Source organism: Plecotus auritus (genome assembly GCF_963455305.1).
Source record: "Plecotus auritus genome assembly, chromosome: 2".
In the NCBI taxonomy this organism is placed as follows: domain Eukaryota; kingdom Metazoa; phylum Chordata; class Mammalia; order Chiroptera; family Vespertilionidae; genus Plecotus; species Plecotus auritus.
This window is the reverse complement of record NC_137771.1, coordinates 115,461,846-115,484,678: the sequence shown is the minus strand read 5'-3', so window position 1 is coordinate 115,484,678 and position 22,833 is coordinate 115,461,846. Positions and strand designations below refer to the sequence as shown.

Sequence of the window (22,833 nt, the reverse complement as noted above, 5' to 3'; positions counted from 1 at the left end):
TTTAAGCAGGCAGTGTGTCTTACTTTCTTATATTCCTTTATCTGTTTACACAAGAGTCAATTTGTGATTCAACCCCTGGGTGGCAGTGTTTCTGGATTGACCTTCAGGTCTATAGGTCTTCTCTAGCTAGTGTTTAGATTTTGTTTTCCCTGTGGCACTTAACACCAGTTTGGGGGAGTGGGTTGCCCTAGAGCAGGTTCTCTGATGGTTATTCTCCGCTCTGATCCCCAGGTTCCAGAAAAACAACTTTCCCCTGCACTCTCTTAGAGTCTCCCCAATTGGGTGATCCTATGTATTGGGCTTAGTAATCAGAAGCAAGGATTTAAAGAGGAAAAATAAAATAAAGAAGAAGAAAAATAAAAAATAGCCAGAGTAAGTGTATGAACTCCGGGGCTGTGCGCAAGTCTGTGCAGTCTTTTTTTCCTCTTGGGTCTAAGCAGCCAGCACACTTTTAAAATTTTTAGGTTGTCCTTTTGTACGCAGATCAAAATGGGTTGCTTTTTAGAGGTCTCTTCTGTTAGCAGCTCTGAGGACCCCCTTCTACATCCATGGATCACGCCAGCCCCAACAGCCAGGGATTTTCCTAAGCACAGACTTCCCCAGGTTCTTCAGCTCCCACATTGCACATGTTTCTCTCTCCTGCTGGGACCTCAGACCTCACCTTATCCCAGGTGAAATCTGACCTTTCCATGAGGGAGTGTAGAGCTCCTTTGAATCCGCGTGCTTGCGCCATTTGGTGTTCTTGGGTTCGCAGCTGTTCGGTGGGTGCTATAGTTGTAGATTTTCCCAGGCTTTTCAGGCGTCCGATAACATCCACTTTCCCCTTCAAGATGTCGTGGTCTCCGAATTCGAGCCAGTCACTCCGGGAGGGAACCCAGCAGCAGTGGGGGCTGCCCAGTCAGGGGAGCCCTGTCCAGCAGTCCCCCACAGTCTCCTGGAGTATAGCTGTCCCTCAACTCACCAGACCACACACTCTCCCTTTGTTTTCTCACTCACACACTATCTTGCAGTCTGCCTTCCTGTCGGCTGCCATCTTCTCTCAAAATGACTGCTTTGCAATTTTATGTACTCTGTAGAATAGGAATTAGACACCTGCAAAAGTCAGAGCAAACCTAGAAATGACCAAATGCCTTTTCAGAGCTAACTTTATCAATAGAAAGGATGTCTTCAAACAACACACAATTAAAGAGTATTTATATATTTCCCTGAAAATCACTGCCACTAAAGGCATTAATTAGCACATAAAATACAAAATAAGAAATCCAAATTGTGAAAAGTTTTGTCCCAAAAGTGATGAAAAACTGAGGTGGACATATGGCTTATCAATGACAGACCAACATGGAATGATGAGGTACAGAATGCAGAAATAGACTTCAAAAGAAAAGAGCAAATTTAAAGCAAAATGTGCACTTGTTTCCAAATTTTACTTAGGGCTAGTCCTGATCATAAAATTTGTAGATACAGTAAAGCTATGGATACCTGCAGCAATAACAAGAAAAAGAATAATTCTTTTACCTTTTAATATCTTTTCAATTATATACATTTTTCCAAAATATAAAGAAGAACCATGAAGGCCAAAAAGCATTACAAAATTCTATTAAAAAGAAAATAAAAATAATTATGTTGCACATGAGGATATAGAGCAACTAGCACTCTCTTACATTTCTGGTAGGAAATTAAAATGGTATGTACTTTTTTAGTTTATGCAAAATAAACCCTATACTTACCATATCAACCAATAGTTCCACTCTTAAGTATTTACTGAAAGGAAATGAAAAGATATATCCAAAAAGGACTTGTTGCCCTGGCCGGCTTGGCTCAGTGGATAGAGCGTCAGTCTGGAGACTGAAGGATCCCAGGTTCAATTCCGGCCGGGGAACATGCCTGGGTTGTGGGTTCAATCCCCGGTGGGGGGTGTGCAGGAGGCAGCCGATCAATGATTCTCTCTCATCATTGATGTTTCTATCTCTCTCTCCTTCTCCCTTCCTCTCTGAAACCAATAAATATTTTTTTTTTAAAAAAAAGGACTTGTTATACCTGAATGGTCATAGCAGCTTTATTCATAAAATCCTAAAACTGGAAACAACCCTAATATCTATCAAGAGGAATATGTATACAAATTGTTGTATATTCACACAATAGAATATTGTACAGCAATAGAAAGGAATGAATTACTGATATAAGCAGCAATATTATTCTGAGCAAATAAAGCCACATACAAAAGAATACATATCATATGTGTGTAATGATATGAAACTCTAGAAAAAGCAAAGTTATTCATCTATGCTAACACAAAATTTATCAGTTTTTGCCTATATTGGGGGCTGTAGGAAATTGATTGAGATGGTGTGATGAAATGTCTTTTATATTTGGTTGTAGATGTTATGTAGGTATATATATTTGTCAGAACTTTTAAAAATTTTTGGAAGATGTACACCAAAAATAGGTTCATTTTGTTGCATGTAATTCATACTTTAATAACACTGATTTTAAGATCAACCAAAGGACTTGTATGCATGCATATAAGCATAACCAATGGACAGACACTAGGGGAGTGAGGATATGTGCTGGGGGTTGGGGGTGGACAGGGAGAGGTCAATGGAAGGAAAAGGAGACATATGTAATAATATAGGTAATACTTTAAGCAATAAAGAATTAAAAAATATATTATGAAATAAAGACATTTGTGTTTTTAAAACTTAAAATCAATTAATTAAATAATTAGATAAAGTTGCTTTTAAAAATAATATATATGTGAATAATAGTATCTGTGTAGAAATTATGTGCCCTTATGTTAAGTACCAATTTGGAAGGGAAATGGATTAATGAAAGAAAAGTTCTTGAAAAATGCTAATGAAATGCCTCAATAGTAGTACTCAGGAACAAAAGGACAGGCTCCTGGTAGCCGGGGGTTGGGGGTGGGGGGTGGGGGAGTGGAAAAGAGAAGTCAAGGCACTGGAAAAAGGTGAGAAGAATTTGAAGCAAAATGGGTTAAAATTAAATGTTTAGTGATAGACTGGTATTTCGATAATATTGATTTAAAGGTCATAGGAAATTATGGATAAAATTATATGGAATCTTGGATTTTCTTCAAAATAATGTGAGTGGAGAGTTGGTAAGGGTATGGGAGGAACATGTGTGCCATTAGTGGATAGGTGCTGAAACTGAATAATGGTTACATGAGGTTTATGATAATATTTGTTCAATTTTTATATATTTTTAACAGTCTCCAAGATAGCTTTTAAAAAAATAAATTAATTAAAAACAAATGAGGTGAGTTATTAAGATGGTAGCCATCAAGACAGCAGTGAGCAAGAGAGTGTGAATGAGGGGGGGAGTGAAAGGGGAGTGTGTGGATGTGCATGGTGTGTGTGTGTGAGAGACAGGAACAGTTAGATCCTGCAGGAGGCTTGGGGGCTGGCAGACCAGGCTCTCCTGGAAGGGGAACCTCTGCTACCACTTCAGGCACTCCCTGGGTAGTCTGGCTCTGGCACAGACACCATGCCATCTTGAAGAGGAGACTGCCATGACTAGGAGCCCTGCCTCACCACCACCTAGAGTGGCCTCCAACAACCCACTGACCCCAGGACTCCTGTCTCCCTGATGCCACCCTGGACCCCTCGGTGAGTCTGGCCTTGCAGCTCCAGGATCCCTGCAGGGATTCACAGAGTGGTGCCAACTTGGCAACAGTCACCTCACACTGGCCACAGTTGCAGGTAGGTCAACTTCTGGGGTCTCAGTTCTTTCCTATACGTCTGTTCTTGTGCCAATACCAGGCTGTATTGAGTACAGTGGCTTTGTAATATAACTTGAAATATGGTGTTGTCATGCTCCAACTTTGTTTTTCTTTCTCAAGATTGCTGCAGCTACTCGGGGTATTTTTTTTATTCCATATAAATTTTTGAGTATTTGTTCCAGCTCTGTGAAATATGTTGTTGGTGTTTTAATAGGGATTGCATTGAATCTGTAGATTAATTTGGGTAGTATGAACATTATAATGATGTTGATTCTACCAAGCCATGAACATGATATATTCTTCCACTTCTTTATATCTTCCTTTATCTCTTTTTTCAATCTCCTATACTTTTCTGAGTACAAGTCTTTTACCTTTTTAGTTAATTTTATTTTTAAATATGGGATTGTTTGTTTAGTTTATCTTTCTGAGAGTTCATTATTAATGCATAAAAATGCCATCGATTTCTGGGCATTAATTTTGTATACTGCTAAATTGCTAAGTTCATTTATTAAATCTAGTAGTTTTCTGATGGAGTCTTTAGGATTTACTATGTACATATCATGTAATCTGCAAATAGTGACAATTTTACTTCCTCCTTTCCAATTTGGATGCCTTTTATTTTCTCTTCTTATCTGATCACAATGGCTAGCATTTCTAGTACTATGTCAAAAAGAAGTAGTGAAGGTGGGTATCCCTGTCTTGTTCCTGTTCTTATTGGAAATGGTTTTAGCTTTTGCCCATTGAGTATGATGCTGGCTGTAAGTTTGTCATATAAGGCTTTTGTTATGTTGAGTGATGATTCCTCTATTTTCACTTTGTTCAGAGCTTTTAACAAAAAAAGGGTGTTGGGAGACAAAATGGTGGTGGAATAGGCAGATGTTTCCTGAGCCTTGTCCCAGAGTAGATAGAAGGAGAAACTAAATCAAATAATGTTCACCCTGAATTGGCAAAGTAGACACAGCTGGTGACACAACCCCAGCCAGGAAGGGCAGAGGACACCTGGAGAATGGTAAAATCAGGGATCTGGGCCTGAGAGAGGTCTGAGATCTCCAAGCCCAGAGGGTCGGAAGGAAGCCACACGGCACCAAGGCCATGTCTCTTGGGACAGGTATAACATCTGACTGTGGAAAGGAAATCCACAGGGCTGCTGGCAGCAAGGGATTCTAGATCTAAGCCCACAGCCATGAGAGGCTGAGCCCAGAAGAGGCAGCCTGAACAACTGCCCAAGACACACAGTGCCAGGGGGAGAGGGGCTCACAGTGGCACAGCTCTTTCCCCTCTTTCTGGTCTTTGTTTTTATTCATTAAACCCAGTTCATAGGACCTTTAAAATGCAAAAATTCACCTGTGGCTGAGGTGCAAGTAGAAATGCAGACTTATGCAGCCTGGGGAGAGGCTGGGGAGAGAAGAGGGTGGAGGAGAGGGGAGGGGAGGGGGGCTGGGAATATGGCGCTGAGACATATCTGACATGCCAGACCTAAGCAGCCATTTTTCCTGAAGAGATAGCCCCTCCTTGCAATCTCCAGGCAACCAATACAGCCACACCCAGACTACACCCTGAGTGTTACAAAGGATAACAAAAAAAATCTGAATAGTCCCTGAGAGCCCTCAGGGACTGGGCTGAAGAGAGTCCATGCAGTTCAAGTAACCTTCCCAACTAGAGCCCTGTATCAAACAGCTGCTTGTGAGATTAAATTTGACAGCAGGCAGACAGGTTAAGTAGGAAGATTGGTCCTGTGAGCTGGCAGTCAAGGCAATGGGGATAGACACAAACAGAGGAGCGATGAACCACTTAGAAAGTCAACAATCTAACAGGAAACTGAGAAGTGGCAGATACTACAGAAGAGTGGAATCCTAAACCAGCCACCATGGGGCTTTAAAACTTGGTGGAAACAAATGACACTTCACTTTTTCATATTTTTTTATTTTATTATTATTTTGTTATCTGCTTTATTCTTTATTCTTTATTTTCCTTTTCATTTATGTCTTTTCACATTGCCTTTCCTCATTCTATTTTTATTTATTTTTAATTTTATCCTATATTTCTAATTATTTTTTTTTATTTTAAGTTTTTTTCTCTTCTTTCTCTTTCTCTTTCTTCTTATCCACTCATCCTCTTTCTACTCCCTCTATACTGAACTGAGGTTCTCCCCATATTCATCCAATTCCTTAACCTTACTTGCTGTATATAAGCTGGGCCTCTACAGATTCTGCCCCTCTTTTCTGGGTGTTTGGTGTGTGTATTTTTTTATCTGTTTGTTCTGTGGTGTTTTCTCCCCATATATACATTTTTTCCTTTTTCTTCCGTTTTATTCTCTTTCTTTTCTCTCATACCATTTTCTCTCTCTTCAATATCATGTGTGCTCTCTTCTCTCTCCCCTAATTATCTTTTCTTTGGTGATCACTTATATTGGTGTTATCAGTGTTGTGAATACATTCGTGTTTTGTTCCCTTTGTGTTGTGTCTTGTTGAGGTTCATTTTGTGCTGTTTGTTCAATGTGGTAGACAGAGAGCCACATAACCTGGAGAGGACAGTCCATTCACGAATGGGTCAATAACACTCCAGAGCCAACTACAGAGGCAGGAAGATGGTTTCAGTGAGTGAGAAAGCATAAGTGAGCAACGGAGGGAAAGGAGGGTGTGTGGACATGTGGAGTGTCCATGTGTGTGAGTGAGGGACAGTTAGATAGTGCAATACCTTCAGAGGCAGGCAGACCAGGCTCACCTAGCCAGGTAGGCTCTGATACCATTGCAAACAGTCACAAAGCAGACGGCTCTACTGCAGAGGCTGTACCTTCTAGAAGAGTAGAGCTGCTGTGATTGGGAGCCCAGCCTCACCTCCACCCAGGGTGCCCTCAGACACTACCCAGGACTCTCCAGGCACCACACCAAGGATGTACTGCCTCAGCTGCGGTCCCATGGTCACCAAGACACCAACCACCCTGGGCATGGGCTCCTGTGAGTTCTGAAGGACACTTCCATCTGGCCAGCCCAAGGCTTTAGCCCAAAGTGTCACAACCATGTGAGCAGCAGCCATGAGAGCAGCCCCCCAACCCCCGTCCAAGGAGCAGCAGCCCCTCGAGCATCACAACTCTGTTTGAGGAGTAGCAGCCGTGCGAGAAGCCCACCCCTGCCTGAGGAGCAGCATCTACACGTAGCCCATCTCCATACTAGAAGCAGCTGCTTCACGAGCAGACTGCCCTTGTCCGAGGAGCAACAGCCTCCTGAGCAGACCACTCACGTCCGATGAAAGAACCCACGAAAGCAGTCTGCACCCACCAGCCAGAGGAGTCACCACTGTTGTGAGCAGCCACACGAGAAGAACCCACCTGAGGAGCCATTGACACCCGAGGAGCAGTACCCACACAATTCGACACCTAGATCCTTCAGTGAGAGCAAAAATGGGGAGACACAGAAACCCCCAAAGGAAAGAAAAGGGGGGAAATCACCAGAAATGAGATAAGTGAAATGGAGGCATGCAATATGTCAGAAAATGAATTCAGAATTAGGGGCGTATAGTTCAAAACCAGATGGATGAAAAGATCAACAACTTACGTAAGAATCAAGAGTGATATAGTTGCAATAAAAAACACTATGGAAAGTTTCAACAGTAGAATAGGAGAAGGGGAGGACTGAATTAGCGAATTAGAAGACAGGGAAGCAAAACATAACCAAACTGAACTACAATTTGAGAAAAAAAATTAAAAGACAGGAAGAGAGCCTAAGGGAACTTTGAGACTGCATAAAACGAAATACCATATGAATAATAGGGGTTCCAGAATTACAGGAAGAGGAACAAGGGTTAGAAAAATCTATTTGAAGAAATAATTTCAGGAGAAACCAAGATGGCAGCATAGGTAAGCACCTAAACTGCTGCCCTGCACAACAATTTCAAAACTACAACTAAAAGATAGAACGGACACCATCCAGAACCACAGGAAAGCTGGCTGAGTGGAAATTCTACAACTAGAAGGAAAGAGGAAAGCTCTCGGAGAAGGAGCAGCAAAGAGCTGAGGTACGAAGACACGCGCACACAGAGAGGAAGGGCGGCGGAGTGCCTGGCTGGCTTTCTCTGGTGGGAGGGGGAAAGAAGCCCCTGACTGCACTGAACCCCAGTTCTGACTGCACTGAACCTCAGTTCCTGGCGAAATCCTGTGGACCCAGGCTCATACAGGGGGATTTTGGACTGTCAGGTAGAGAGAAAGGCACACGGAGACTCGGAGACTCAGGGGATCCACAGCGGCAGGGGTCTGGAGGCTTGAGTGTGCACAAAGACTGACTGCGGAGGTTACCACAGGCTATCCCTAGCAGAAGGGAGTTGGAAGCTCCTGACTACACTGAACCCCAGTTCCTACTGCACTGAACTGCAGTTCCGGGCGAGCCCCTGGGGGACCACGCTCTTCCGGGGAATCTGGACTGTAAGGCAGAAACTCGGGAAACGCGGAAGGCAGAGGTCTGGAGACTCGAGTGCAAGGGCAGGGCTAACGGGAAGTCAAGACTGTCTGCTCCGCCCTGAGACTGCACCCCTTCCAAGCTGAGCACAGAGACTTTTGCAATCTGGCAAGGCTAATCCTATAAGGCTGTCTCCAGCACCGAAAATCTCCCAGTGTAGATACAGCTGATCCTCACAGCCAACTGGCCTGCAGGTCAATTCCTCCCAGTGATACCAACAACAATCAAGACTTAACTACAACAAGACTATACACACAGTCCACAAAGGGGTGCACCAAGAGTGTCCACCTCAGGTTAACTGGGGAGGCCGACCCACTGGGCCATATAGGAAACCTAGCACACAAAGCCACCCTACCAACTCAGGGAAGCAGTGAAAAATGGGGAGATGAAGAAACAGATCACAAACGAAAGAAATGGAGGAAAACAAACAACTGGATATAGAATCCAAAACCACGGTTATAAGGCTCTTCAAGAATATCCTAGAAAAGGCCGATAAATATAACGAGACCCTCAAAGATATAAAAAAGGACAAACTAGAAATTAAACATACACTGACTGAAATAAAAAAAATATTATACAGAGACCCAACAGCAGACTAGACGAACGCAAGAATCAAGTCAAAGATTTGAAATACAAAGAAGCAAAAAACACTCAACCGGAAAAGCAAAAAAAAGAAAAAAAAATCCTAAAGTTGAAGATAGTGTAAGAAGCCTCTGGGACAACTTCAAGCGTACCAACATCAGAATTATGGGGGTGCCAGAAGAAGAGAGAGAGCAAGATACTGAAAGCCTATTGGAAGAAATAATGACCGAAAACTTCCTCCACCTGGTGAAAGAAATAGACTTACAAGTCCAGGAAGCGCACAGAACCCCAAACAAAAGGAATCCAAAGAGAACCACACCAAGACACATCATAATTAAAATGCCAAGAGCAAAAGACAAAGAGAGAATATTAAAAGCAGCAAGAGAAAAACTGTTAATTACCTACAAGGGAGCACCCATACGACTGTCAGCTGATTTCTCAACAGAAACTATGCAGGCCAGACGGGAGTGGCAAGAAATTTTCAATGTGATGAATAGCAAGAACCTACAACCAAGACTACTCTACCCAGCAAAGCTATCATTCAGAATTGAAGGGCAGACAAAGAGCTTCACAGATAAGAAAAAGCTAAAGGAGTTCATCACCACCAAACCAGTATTATATGAAATGCTGAAAGGTATTCTTTAAGAAGAGGAAGAAGAAAAAAGTAAAGATAAAAATTATGAACAACAAATACATATCTATCAACAAGTGAACCTAAAAATCAAGTGAATTAAAAATCTGAGGAACAGAATGAACTGGTGAATATAATAGAATCAGGAGCATAGAAAGGGAGTGGACTGATAATTCTCAGGGGGAAAAGGGTATGGGGGGTGCAGGAAGAGACTGGACAAAAATCATACACCTATGGATGAGGACAGTGTGGGGGGAGGTAAGGGCAAAGGGTGGTGTGGGAACCGGGTGGAGGGGACCTAAGGGGGGAAAAAGGAGAAACAATTGTAATAATCTGAACAATAAAGATTTATTAAATTAAAAAAAAAGAAATAATATCAGAAAACTTCCCTGATGTGGGGAAAAAAAAAGTCACACATACACAGAGTACCCAACAAGATGAACCCAAAAAGACCCACACCAAGACATGTCGTAATTACAGTGGCAAACGTTCAGGACAAAGGGAGAATCTTAAAGGCTGCAAGAGAGAGACAGAAAGTTAAGTACAAGGGATCTCCCATTAGATTATCCAATGATTTCTCAACAGAAAAACATCGGGCCAGAAAAGAATGGAAGAAAGTTTACAAAGTGATATGAAGCAAGGAACTGAATCCACAAATACTCTATCCAGCAAGGCTATCATTCAAAATTTAAAGGTAAATAAGGAGCTTCACAGACATAAAAAAGGGTAAGGGCATTTATCACTACCAAGCCAGCAATGCAAGAAATGCTAAAGGGAATTCTGTAAAAAGAAGAAATAAAAAGGGAAGAAGGAACACAGGCACACAAAAATACAAATGGCTACAAACAAATACCTATCAATAATAACTTAAAAATAAAAGGACTAAATGCTCTAATCAAAACACATCGACTGGCTGAATGGATAAGAAAACATGACCTATATATATACTGTCTACAAGAGACCAAACTCAGAACAAGGGACTCATATAAACTGAAAGTGAAGGATGGAAAAATATCTTCCAGGCAATTGGAAATGAAAAAAAAAGCTGGGGTAGCAATATTTATAGGTGACAAAATAGACAACAAAGAGAAGGCCATAGCAAGAGATAAGGGAGGAGAACCAAAATGGCAGTATAGATAAACACCTATACTTGCTGCCTCTCACAACTATATGAAAATTACAACTAAAAGGCAGAACAACCATTATCTAGAACCATGGGAAAGCTGGCTGAGTGTAAGTTCCACAACTCGAGAGGTGAAGAAAGCGCACTGAGATTTCTATGAAGTGCAGAGGTGCAGAATGGGCTGGCACCCAGGTGTGCTGCTGTTTTAATCAGGAGGGAGAAAGAAGCTCCTGATTGCTCTGAACTCCAGTTCCTGGCGAGCACTCTGGGGGACCCAGACACATAAGGGGAGAAACTGGACTGTCTGGCATTGGGACAGGAACACGAGGGCGGCTTTCTTTCAGAGTTGCTCACAATGATCATTGTTCTTATGCAGGGACATGGGGACCTCTATGGTGCAGGGCTGACTGGCAGCCATTGCTGTTTTCTCTGCCCTGGTGAATCCCTGAGACCCCGCCCCACCCAATTTACAACCCCACCCAAGCTGTGCACAGCGTCTTTTTCATGAATGGCCTGTCCTTTCTCAGCCTAAAACCTGTAAGGCAGCAACAGCAGCAGCCTGCCTTGCTACACAGCTGGGCTTCTAAACCCAAAGAGGTGAAATCTTCAGATCTCTTTGTAGCTCCAGCAGGGTGGCCTTAAGCAGTGACTGACTTTGCACTTCCTTGGAAATCCAAGAGCTGGTGTACCCAGTGGTTAGTGTGAGACCATACCAATTACAACTCTTCACATCCATAAGACAAACACACACTCAAGGGACAGACTCAGTGAGCACCAAAGCCCCACTGAAGCAAGTCCTGCCTCATAAGGGTGTCTCCTGCACAGCAGTTCTTCCATTGTAGACACAACTGGTCCTCACAGTCAGTTGGCCAGGAGGTCAATTCCTCCCAGTGATACCAACAGTAATCAAGGCTTAACTACAACAAGACTGTCCACACAGCTCACAAAGGGGTGCACCAAGAGTGTCCACCTCAGATGACTGGGGAGATTGAGCCACTGGTCCCTATAGGACACCTATTATACAAGGCCTCTATATCAACTAAAGGAGACTTAGCAGCTACCCAATACATAGAAACAAACACAGAGAAGCAGCCAAAATAAGGAGACAAAGAAACATGTCACAAATGAAAAAATGGATGAAAGTGAAATACTGGATATAGGGTTCAAAACCACGGTTATAAGATTACTCAAGAATCTTCTAGAAACCTCCAAGGAACTTAGACCTTCAAGGATCTTAGTGACAATGCCAAAAAAAAAAAAAATGGAAAAGGACCAATCAGAAATTAAGCATACACTGACTGAAATAAAGAATAATATACACAGATCCAGAGAATGAGAAACGTTGATCAGAACCTTTAATTTCAGGGAAGGAGGGGGTCAGTGGGAGTAAGGGGGAGAGATCAACCAAGGGCTTTATGTGCATGCATATGAGCCTAATCAATGGACACAGACAACATGGGGGTGGGGCATGAGTGGGGGGTGGAGGGTAATGGGGGAATAAAGACACATATGTAAAAAAAATAATAATAAAAATAATAAAAAAATAAAAATAAAAAAGAAATTGTGAGGTAACCAGAACCCCAAGAACACTCGAGAACGTCTTTCTTGCCTTGCTAGCAGTCATCAGCTGTATGGTAATATTACTTGGGGCAAATGGGTAAGTATTTAGGACTTAAGTTCCTGACCCTTCATGGGTAAGAGCCCTTACGTGGGCTGATCCCTTCCTAATGTAGTCACCAATAATACCAAACACCTTGGTCATCCAGGAGGACCATGGGTGGGGCAAGGAAGTATAATTACACAGGGGTTGCCACCCAGCTTCCCTTTTGTATGACACAAAATCAAACCACTGCTCCTTTGTGTATAAAATTAAAGAAAGGTTTCTGGCTTGCGTGGACACAAAATGAAGGGCCTATCACTACTTGCTCCTGGGAGAAGTGCAGAAAATGTAACTAAGACCTTGTCTATACAAAAAGAAATTGACACCCAGTTTGAAATGGAATTGCCATGGCCTAGAGCAAAGAATATCCTTACATGATATTACTCTACAATGTCATGGTAACTTTTCCCAGATTTGTGTTACCCCCATTACCTATAATACTACCTCGCACCCTTGGGAATCAATAAAAAATCATCTTTGTGGTGCTTGGAGACAAAGGTAACACATCTCTTGATATTTAGAATTACAACAGCATAATGTACAATTATCCCAAACAAACTTACAAACTAATTCTTTGAATGTCTGGCAGCAATTTAAAAAGAACATGAGAGAATTTAATCCTTTCCACTGTGTAGAGGGCCCCCTGGGAAGGTACCTGAACATTCTATATTGGCACCTCTTGCCCTTTTGGCCAAGAGGGACCCTCTTCTCACAATCCAATTGCACACAGCTGTTGCCTGAACTTTCTGTTGATGCCGAGGTTGAAACCTCGTGGTGGCTGGTACCATGGATCTGTCTCTCTCCCAATGGGGTGAGCTGGGCCCTCCCCGGAGAAGAAACCTGGGTTCCCCAAGATATATTATCAGTGCCGGGGCCTCGCCAGCAGGTGAGGGGATCCCAAGGGATGTGCTGGATGTGGAGGCCATGGGGACATAGACTACCAAGGAGACAGAACTGAACCTCACATCACCCTGCTTGGCCATGGAGGATGGCTGGTTTAACAGAGATGGGTAAGATTCCTCAGGGAAGGAACAACCTAAGACAGGCACAGTCGCAAAGGGGCCATCAGGAGAGAACTTGGGGGTCAACAGAGGTGGGGCACAGACCCTCAGCCACCCAACTTTGTAGGGGGCTGAACCCTCACCACTTCTGAAGGAGGTCTCCTGCCCCCATGGCTGCTTCGCTTACCATGCCCAGCTCAAATAGGGACCCAGGCAACAGAGACTTGGCCGACAGCAGCTGCCCTCTCACTGCAACAAGACTTGTTTGAGTTGTCTTGTACCCATGGTGTGGCGAAGTGGGTTTTTGATATCTAAATCCAGCCTAGCACCAGGAATGCTCAGGGCCTACTCAAGAAGGCAAATAATCCTTTCCACTAATATTTACAGGGTAAAATAAGATTGCTGTTAGAGTATTAAATTTGACAGTAAAATAGTAGTTATGTTCTCAGACTAATTTAAATTAGCTAAGTGAAATAAGCAAATATTCTAGAAAAATTAATGGTACTGGGCAAAAAGCTGTTCCTAAAGTGTTAACTAAAATTTTTATTGGTAGTTCATCTCATGGTAAAATTGGGTAACATGTAATAAACTTAAAGCAGTCATATTTTAGTGCAAAAAATTAAAATTTAAAAGCTATAGAGACTACATTATAAAATTTCCAAAAGCCTCCTAATATTTAAATCAAAAAAGGGGAGATAGTAGAAGAATATCATGTAAGGAAAAATATCCTGTAAGTAAATTACATCTAGAAAATTTTTACTTTAGAAAATTAACTTTCATTTGTAATGCTAACAGCAAGACACCCATGAAAAACACACATGGTGTAAAAACAAGCCAAAGGAAAATCGTTTGGGCAAAAAATGAAAAAGGATCCCAAGTCAAATTTATACAAAAGATTCCTTTATTAACTTTTGGTCGAGAATATGTTTGTATATTTTCAGAAAACAACTCCAAGACCAGGTGGATTCCTGCAACAGAGAGGAATTGACAGGACTGCTCCAGCCATGAAGACAGAAGAGAAACAGTCCAGAGATGGAATAGGCTGACGATGCCTTGCCATACTAGCAATCAGCAGCTGTGCATGCTGCAGGTTGCCCAGGACCAAACCAGGGAGGGTCAGACTTGCATTACCACCATTTGTCCACCATCCAGAACTGAAATATCGTTGCTGACATGTACACATAAGGAACTGTTTGACATTGAAATTGGGACTCAAAAGAACTTATGGCCCAGAAAGAAACTCACTACAGACTGATTCATTTGCCTCTCAGCATAACCATTATTGCTTGTCTCATTTTCAGTTCTTATAAGTGTATTTCTAGTATCACATGATCTCACTTATCTAGGGGAAATAATGAACAACATAAACTGATGAACAAAAGCAGACCCGGAGACAGGGAAGCATCGATCAGACTGTCAAACCTTAGAGGGAAGGTAGGGGACGGTGGGGGTAAGGGGGTAGAGATCAACCAAAGGACTTGTATGCATGCATATAAGCCGAACCAGTGGTCATGGACAACAGGGGGTGGGGGCATGCACGGGGAGGGGTTTGGGATGGGAATGAGGGGATGAGGACAAATATGTGATACCTTAATCAATGAAGAAATTTTAAGAAAAGAATAATATACAGAGATTCAACAGTAGACTACAGTATCCCAAGAATCAAGTCAAAGATTTGAAATATGAGGAAGCAAAAACCACCCAACTAGAAAAGCAAAACAAAAAAGAATCCAAAAATATGAAGAGAGTGTAAGGAGCCTCTGGGACAACTTCAAGTGTACCAACATCTGAATTATTTGGGGTGCCAGAAGAAGAGAGAGAGCAAGATACTGAAAACCTATTTGAAGAAATAATTGCCGAAATCTTCCCCTATCTGGTGAAAGAAATAGACTTACAAGTCCAGCAAGCACAGAGAATCCCAAACAAGAGGAATTCAAAGAGGAGCACACCAAGAAACATCATCATTATAATGCCAAGGGCAAAAGACACACAGAGAATCTTAAAAATAGCAAGAGAAAAACAGTTAGTTACTTACAAGGGAGTACCCATACAACTGTCAGCTGATTTCTCAACAGAAACTATGCAGGCCAGAAGGTAGCGGCAAGAAATATTCAAAGTGATTAATAACAAGAACCTACAACCAAGACTACTCTACCCAGCAAAGCTATCGTTCAAAATTGAAGGTAAGGTAAAGAGCTTCACAGACAAGAAAAAGCTAAAGGAGTTTAACACCACCAAACCAGTATTATATGAAATGCTGAAGGGTATTCTTTAAGAAGAAGAAAAAGGTAAAGATAAAAAAACTATGAACAACAAAATGACAACAAATACATATCTATCAACAAGTGAATCTAAAAATCAAGTGAATAGCCGAAACCGGTTTGGCTCAGTGGATAGAGCATCGGCCTGCGGACTGAAGGGTCCCAGGTTCGATTCCGGTCAAGGGCATGTACCTTGGTTGCGGGCACATCCCCAGTGGGGGGTGTGCAGGAGGCAGCTGATCGATGCTTCTCTCTCATCGATGTTTCTAGCTCTCTATCCCTCTCCCTTCCTCTCTGTAAAATATCAATAAAATATATTAAAAAAATAAATAAATAAAATAAAAATCAAGTGAATAAAAAATCTGAAGAACAGAATAAACTGGTAAATAAAATAGAATCAGGGGCATAGAAAGGGAGTGGACTGACAATTCTCGAGTGGGGGAAGAGGGTGTGGTGGTGCAGGAAGAGATTGGACAAAGAGCTTACACCGATGGACGAGGACGGTGGGGGGGGGCAAAAGCCTGGGGAGGGGTGAGAACCAGGTGGAGGGGAGCTATGGTGGGTAAAAAGAGTAACAACTGTAATAATCTGAACAATAAAGATTATAAAGAAAGAAAATAAATAAAAATAAAATAGTTTAAGCGAAAAAAAAAAAAGATAAGGAAGGCCACAACCTAATACTAAAGGGATCAATACATTAAGAGTATATAACCTTGCCAAAACCGGTTTGGCTCAGTGGATAGAGCATCAGCCTGCGGACTGAAAGGTCCCAGGTTCGATTCCGGTCAAGGGCACGTACCTTGGTTGCGGGCACATCCCCAGTAGGAGGTGTGCAGGAGGCAGCTGATCGATGTTTCTCTCTCATCGATGTTTCTAGCTCTCTATCCCTCTCCTCTCTCTTCCTCTCTGTAAAAAATTAATAAAATATATAAAAAAAGAAAGAAAAAAAGAGTATAAAACCTTGATAAACATATATGCACCCAATGCAGGAGCACCCAAATACATAAAAAGTTCCTGGATAATATCAAAGGAGAGTTTGACAACAACACAATCTTACTACGGAACTTTAATACCCCACTGACATCACTGGATAAATCCTCTAGACAAAAAAATCAGCAAAGAAACATCAATCCTAAATGACTCACTAGGTCAGATGGACTTAATTGACAACATCAGAACATTTCACCACAAAGCCAAGGAATATATGTTCTTCTTAAGAGCATATGGGACATTTTCAAAGATAGACCACATTTTGGGTCACAGGCAAAGTCTCTCCATATCAAACATCTTATCAGACAAAAATGGCATAATATTAGAAATAAACTACAATAAAAATGATCAAAAAATTCAAACCCTTGGAGGCTGAATAGCATGCTGCTAAACAATGATTGGGTTACCAAAGAGATAAAAGAAGAAATTAAAAACATCCTGGAAACATATGCCAATGAAAATACAACAATCCCAAATCTATGGGACACAGTGAAAGCAGTCCTGAGCTGGATTTACAGTTCTACAGGCCTACCTCAAAAAAACAAGAAAAAAAATGATAATAAATTATCTAACTATACAACTTAAAGAATTGGAAAGAGAGCAACAAGAAAAGCCCAGATGAGCAGAAGAAAGGAGATAATAAACATAAGAGCAGAAATAAAAGGCATAAAGAACAAAAAATATTATATATAAGATACCAATGAAACCAAGAGCTGGTTGTCTGAAAGGATAAACAAGATTGATGAATCTCTAGCCAGGCTCACCAAGAAGCAAAGAGAAAGGACCTAAATAAATAAATCAGAAATGAAAGAGGAAAAATAACAACAGACCCCACAGAAATGCAACAGATTACTAAAAATACTATGAACAACTCTATTCCAACAAACTGGACAACCTAGAGGAAATGGACATATTCCTAGAAAAATACAACCTCCCAAAACTCAATCAGGAAAAATCTAAAAATCTCAATAGGCTGATAATTATGGAGAAAATTGAAGAAGCCATCAAAAAGCTTCCAGCAAACAAAAGCCCGGGGCCAAAGTGCTTCATGGGGAAGTTTTACTAAACATTCAAAGAAGAACTAAAACCTATCCTCAGACTATTCCAAAAAATTCAGGAGGAAGGAAAACTTCCAAGTTAATCTATGAAGCCAGCATTACCCTACCACCAAAACCAGATAAAGACAACACAAAGAAGGATAATTATAGGCCAATATCCCTCATGAACATAGATGCCAAAATCTTCAACAAAATTCTAGATAATTGGATCCAGCATAGCATCAGAAAGATCATACACCATGACCAAGTAGGATTTATCCTGGAGATGCAAGGATGGTACAATATCTACAAATCAATAAACGTGATACATCACACAAAAAAATTGACAGCCATATCAATTGATGCAGCAAAAGCATTTGACAAAATCCAACACACTTTCTTGATAAAAACACTCAGCAAAGTTGGAATAAAGGGATCATACCTCAACATAATAAAAGCCTTAGATGACAAACCTACAGCCAACATCATAATCAATGGGCAAAAATGAAAACCATTTCACCTAAGAACAGGAACAAGACAGGGATTACCCCATTCACCACTCCTATTTGACATAGTACTGAAGTGATAGCCATAGCAATTAAACAACAAAAAATAAATAAAAGGTATCCAAATTGGAAAAGAAGAAGTAAAGCTGTCCTTATTTGCAGATGACATGATATTGTACATAAAAAAACCAAAAGACTCTATCAAAAAACTATTAGACTTAATAAATGAATTTGGCAATGTAGCAGGTACAAAATTAACGTTAAGACAACTATGGCATTTCTAAACACCAATAATGAACTCACAGAAATAGACTAAAAAAACAACCCATTTACCATTACACCAAAAAAATTAAGAAGAAATAAACTTAAATAAGGAGGTAAAAGATATGTACTTGGAAAACTATAGGACACTGAAAAAAGAGATAGATGAAGACAAACAGATGACAGAACATACTGTGTTCATGGATTGATAGAATCAAAATCATTAAAATGTCCATATGCCCCAAAGCAATCTATAGATTCAATGCACTCCCATTAAAATACCAACAGCATATTTCACAGACCTAGAAAAAACTCTCCAAAAATTCATCAGGAATAAAAAACGACTCAGAATATCTACAGCCATCCTGAGAAAGAAGAACAAAGTAGGAGGGATCTCAATACCAGATATCAAGCTGTATTACAAAGCCACTGTTCTCAAAACTGCCTGTTATTGGCACAAGAACAGACATACAGACCAATGGAATAGAATAGAGAACCCAGAAATCGACCCAAACCACTATGCTCAGTTAATATTTGACAAAGGTGGTAAGACCATACAATGGAATAAAGACAGTCTCTTCAGTAAATGGTGTTGGCAAAATTGGACAGATACATGCAAAAAAAATGAAACTAGACCACCAACTTACACCATACACAAAAACAAACTGAAAATGGATAAAGGACTTAAACATAAGATGGGAACCATAAAAATCTTAGAGGAATCCACAGGCAGCAAAATCTCAGACATATGCCAAAGCAATATCTTCAGCTCCTAGCGGAATGGAAACTAAAGAGAAAAAAAAACAAATGGGACTAAATAAAAATAAAAACCTTTTGCACAGCAAAAGAAACCATCCACAAAACAACAGGAAAGCCCACTGCATGGGAGAACATATTTGCCAATGTTATCTCCAAGAATGTTTTTCCTGCATCTATTGATATGATCATGTAGTTTTTATCTTTCAGTTTGATTATGTAATGAATCACATTTATTGATTTCTGGATATTGTACCAGCCTTGAAACTCTGGAATAAATCCCACTTGGTCATGTTGTATGATCTTTCTAATGTATGGTTGGATCTGATTTGTTAGAATTTTGTTGAGGATTTTAGCATCTATGTTCATCAGGGATAATGGCCTGTAATTATATTTCTTTGTTGTGTCTTTATCTGGTTTTGTCATTAGGGTAATGCTGGCCTCATAGAAAGAGTAAGGGAGTGTTCCTTCTTTCGTAATTTTTTGAGGAGGATATTTCTTCTTTGAATGTTTGGTAAAACTCCCCTGTGAAGCCATCTGTACCAGGGCTTTGGTTTGCTGAGAGGTGTTTGTTTGTTTTTAAATTATTATTACTGCTTCCATTTCTACAGTAGTTATTGGTCTATTCAGGTTTTCTGATTCTTGCTGATTGAGTTTTGGAAGATTGTATTTTTTCTAAGAATATGTCCATTTGATTAATGTGTCCAGTTTATTGGAGTAGAGTTGTTCATAGTGTTTTGTTTTTTTTACAAACCTTTGTATCACTGTGATATCAGTTGTTACTTCACCTATTTCATTTCTGATTTTGTTTATTTGAGTCCTCTCTCTTTGTTTTTTGGTGAGTCTGGCAAGAGTTTCATCGATCTTCTTTATCCTTTCAAAGAGCTAGCTCTTGGTTTTATTGATCTTTTGCATTGCTTTTTTTTTTTGTCTCTATGTCATTTATTTCTGCTCTGATCTTTATTATTTCCTTCCTCCTACTTACTCTGGGCTTTTCTTGTTGCTCTCTTTCTAGTTCTTTAAGTTGTAGTATTAGATAACTTATTACCAGTTTTTCTTGTTTTTCTTGTTTTGTGAGATAGGCCTCTAGTGCCATGAACTTCTCTCTCAGTATTGCTTTCACTGTGTAATATAGATATTGGGCTGTTGTGCTTACATTGTCATTTGTTTCCCAGATGCTTTCTATTTTTTCATTGATCTGATTTGTAACACATTTGTTGTTTAATAGCATGCTATTTAGTCTCAATATGTTTATGTTTGTTTTTATTGTATTTGATTCCTAATTTCATGCCATTGTGATCTGAGAAGATGGCTGATATTATTTTAATCTTCTCGAATTTGTAGTGACTTAGCCTGTGTCCCAATATGTGGTCTATCTTTGAAAATGTCCCATGTACACTTGAGAAGAATATATATTCCGTAGCTTTGGGTTGAAATGTTCTAAAGATGCCAATTAGTTCCATTTGATCTACTGAGTCATTTAGGATTGCTGTTTCTTTGCTGATTTTTTGCCTTGAAAATTTATCCAGTGATGTCAATAGGGTATTAAAGTCTCCTACTATGATTGTGTTGCTGTCAATCTCTTCCTTGATATTTTACAGAAGTTTTTCTTTTTTATGTATCTGGATGCTCCTGTATATGTTTACCAGAGTTATATCCTCTTGTTGTATTATGAAGTGTTCTTACTTAACTCTTGTTATGGCCTTCACTTTGAGGTCTATTTAGTCAGCTATAATATTGCTACCCTAGCTTTTTTTTTTTCATTTCTATTTGCCTGAATATTTTTTTGCCATCCCTTCACTATCAGTCAGTGTGAATCCTTTGTTCTGAGGTAGGTCTCTTGTAGACAGCATATATATGGATCATGTTTTCTTATCCATTTGGCTACCCTATGTCTTTTGATTGGAGCATTTATTCTATTTACATTTAAGGTTATTATTGTTAGATACTTGTTTATTGCCATTTTTATTCTTTATGCCTGTTTTCCTCCCTTTCTATTTCTTCTTTATAGCAATCCCTTTAGCATATCTTGCATTGCTGATTTGGTGGTAATAAACTCCCTTAGCCTTTTTTTGTCTGTGAAGCTCCTTATTACTTCTTCAATTTTGAATGATAGCATAGCTGGATAGAGTATTCTTGGATTCAGTTCACTGCTTTGCATCACTTTGTGTACTTCATTTCATTCCCTTCTGACCTGATATGTTTCTGTTGAGAAATCAGTTAATAGTCTAATGCAGGGGTGGGCAAACTTTTTGACTCGAGGGCCACAATGGGTTCTTAAACTGGACCGGAGGGCCGGAACAAAAGCATGGATTGAGTGTTTGTGTGAACTAATATAAATTCAAAGTAAAGGAGCGGAGGGGAGAGCAAGAGAACCCTCTTCTCTTTCGGCTCCATGGGCCAGATAGAACAGCCGAATGGGCCGGATCTGGCCTGCGGGCCGTAGTTTGCCCATGGCTGGTCTAATGGGAGATTCCTTGTAGGTAACCTTCCATCTCTCTCTTGCAGCCTTTAAGATTCTTTCTTTGTCTTTTACATTTGCCAGTTTAATTACAATGTCTCTTTTTTGTGGGTCTTTTTGGGTTCATCTTGCTTTGGACTCACTGTGCTTCTTGGAATTGTGTAACTTTTTTCTTCCCCAAGTGTGGGATGTTTTCTGTCATTATTTCTTCAAACAGGTTTTCTAACCCTTGTTCAGCTTTGCCTCCTTCTTACACCCTTATTATGCAGTGATTGTTTCATTTCAAGTTGTCCCAAAGCTCCCTTAGACTCTCCTGTAGTTTTTAAATTATTTTTCCAAGTGCTGCTCTGCTGGAGTGTTTTTTGTACTTTGTCTTCTAACTCACTGATTCAGTCCTCAGATGCTTCTAGTCTACTGTTGAAACCTTCCATTGTGTTTTTTATTGCCACTATCACTATGTCATTCTTCATTTCCTCTTGATTCTTATTCATGTTTGTGAAATTCTCATTCAGCACTTTATACTAGTAATTCTCATTTAGTTGTGTGTATTTGTCATCCACACACTTGAGCCTCCTTATAACCATCCTTCTGAATCTTTCTCTGACTAATTGCTTGACTCCATTTCATTTAATTACTTTTCTGGGGATTCCTCCTTTTTTTTCTTTGGATATTGTTTTGTTTTTTTTGTCTCCCCATTTTTGCTAGCCTTTTGTAATTGTTTCCATGTCTTAGACCCAATTTCTATGCCACTCAGGTTTTTTGAGGGGTGGTCCTATAAAGTCAGTTATTTATGTGGTCCAATGGTGCAGTCTCTTAGATCTCCTGAGCTGGGTGTTCTATTGGAACCCCCTACTTGAGTTATTTCAGTTCTCCTGATGTAGTTGGGTCTTAAATGTTAGTTTCTCATTCATGGATGTGTCTCTGCACAGGTTTTCCAACAATGTGAATCACCCCTGACCTCATCGTACAAGCTGTTGTGGATGTGCCCGTGGTTCTAGCACTTGTGGCATGGGTTGCCTGAAATCTCACTGGTGTGTGGCTCACTGTGGGGTCCCAGAGTTTCTTGGCTTCTCCTAATGTGCTCTGTTCTTTATTAGTGCTATGCCATTCTTTATTTCTGAATGGTCTTTTTTCATAATTACTATATCTTTCTATGCTGTTGAGCTTCCTTTCCATCATTATTCTGAAATCTATATATGATCAATTTCTTATCTCCATTTCATTTAGCTCTTCTGTAGAATTCTCTTGTTATTTCTTTTGGGGATTGTTTAGTTATCTCCCCATTTTTGCTGCCTGTTTGGCTTTGTGTGTGTGTGTTATGTATATCTTCTATGACTCCCAATCTCTAGTGCAAGACAATGTCACAAGCTTTTGTGA

At 40.3% G+C, this 22,833-nt stretch overlaps 1 long non-coding RNA gene across 2 annotated transcripts in view; it reads right to left on the bottom strand.

Annotated features, from left to right (window-relative positions):
- LOC308240987 overlaps positions 1 to 22,833 on the bottom strand; it is a 338,058-nt gene that overhangs the window by 248,959 nt on the left and 66,266 nt on the right. The gene's annotated exons all lie outside the window — the stretch shown is intronic.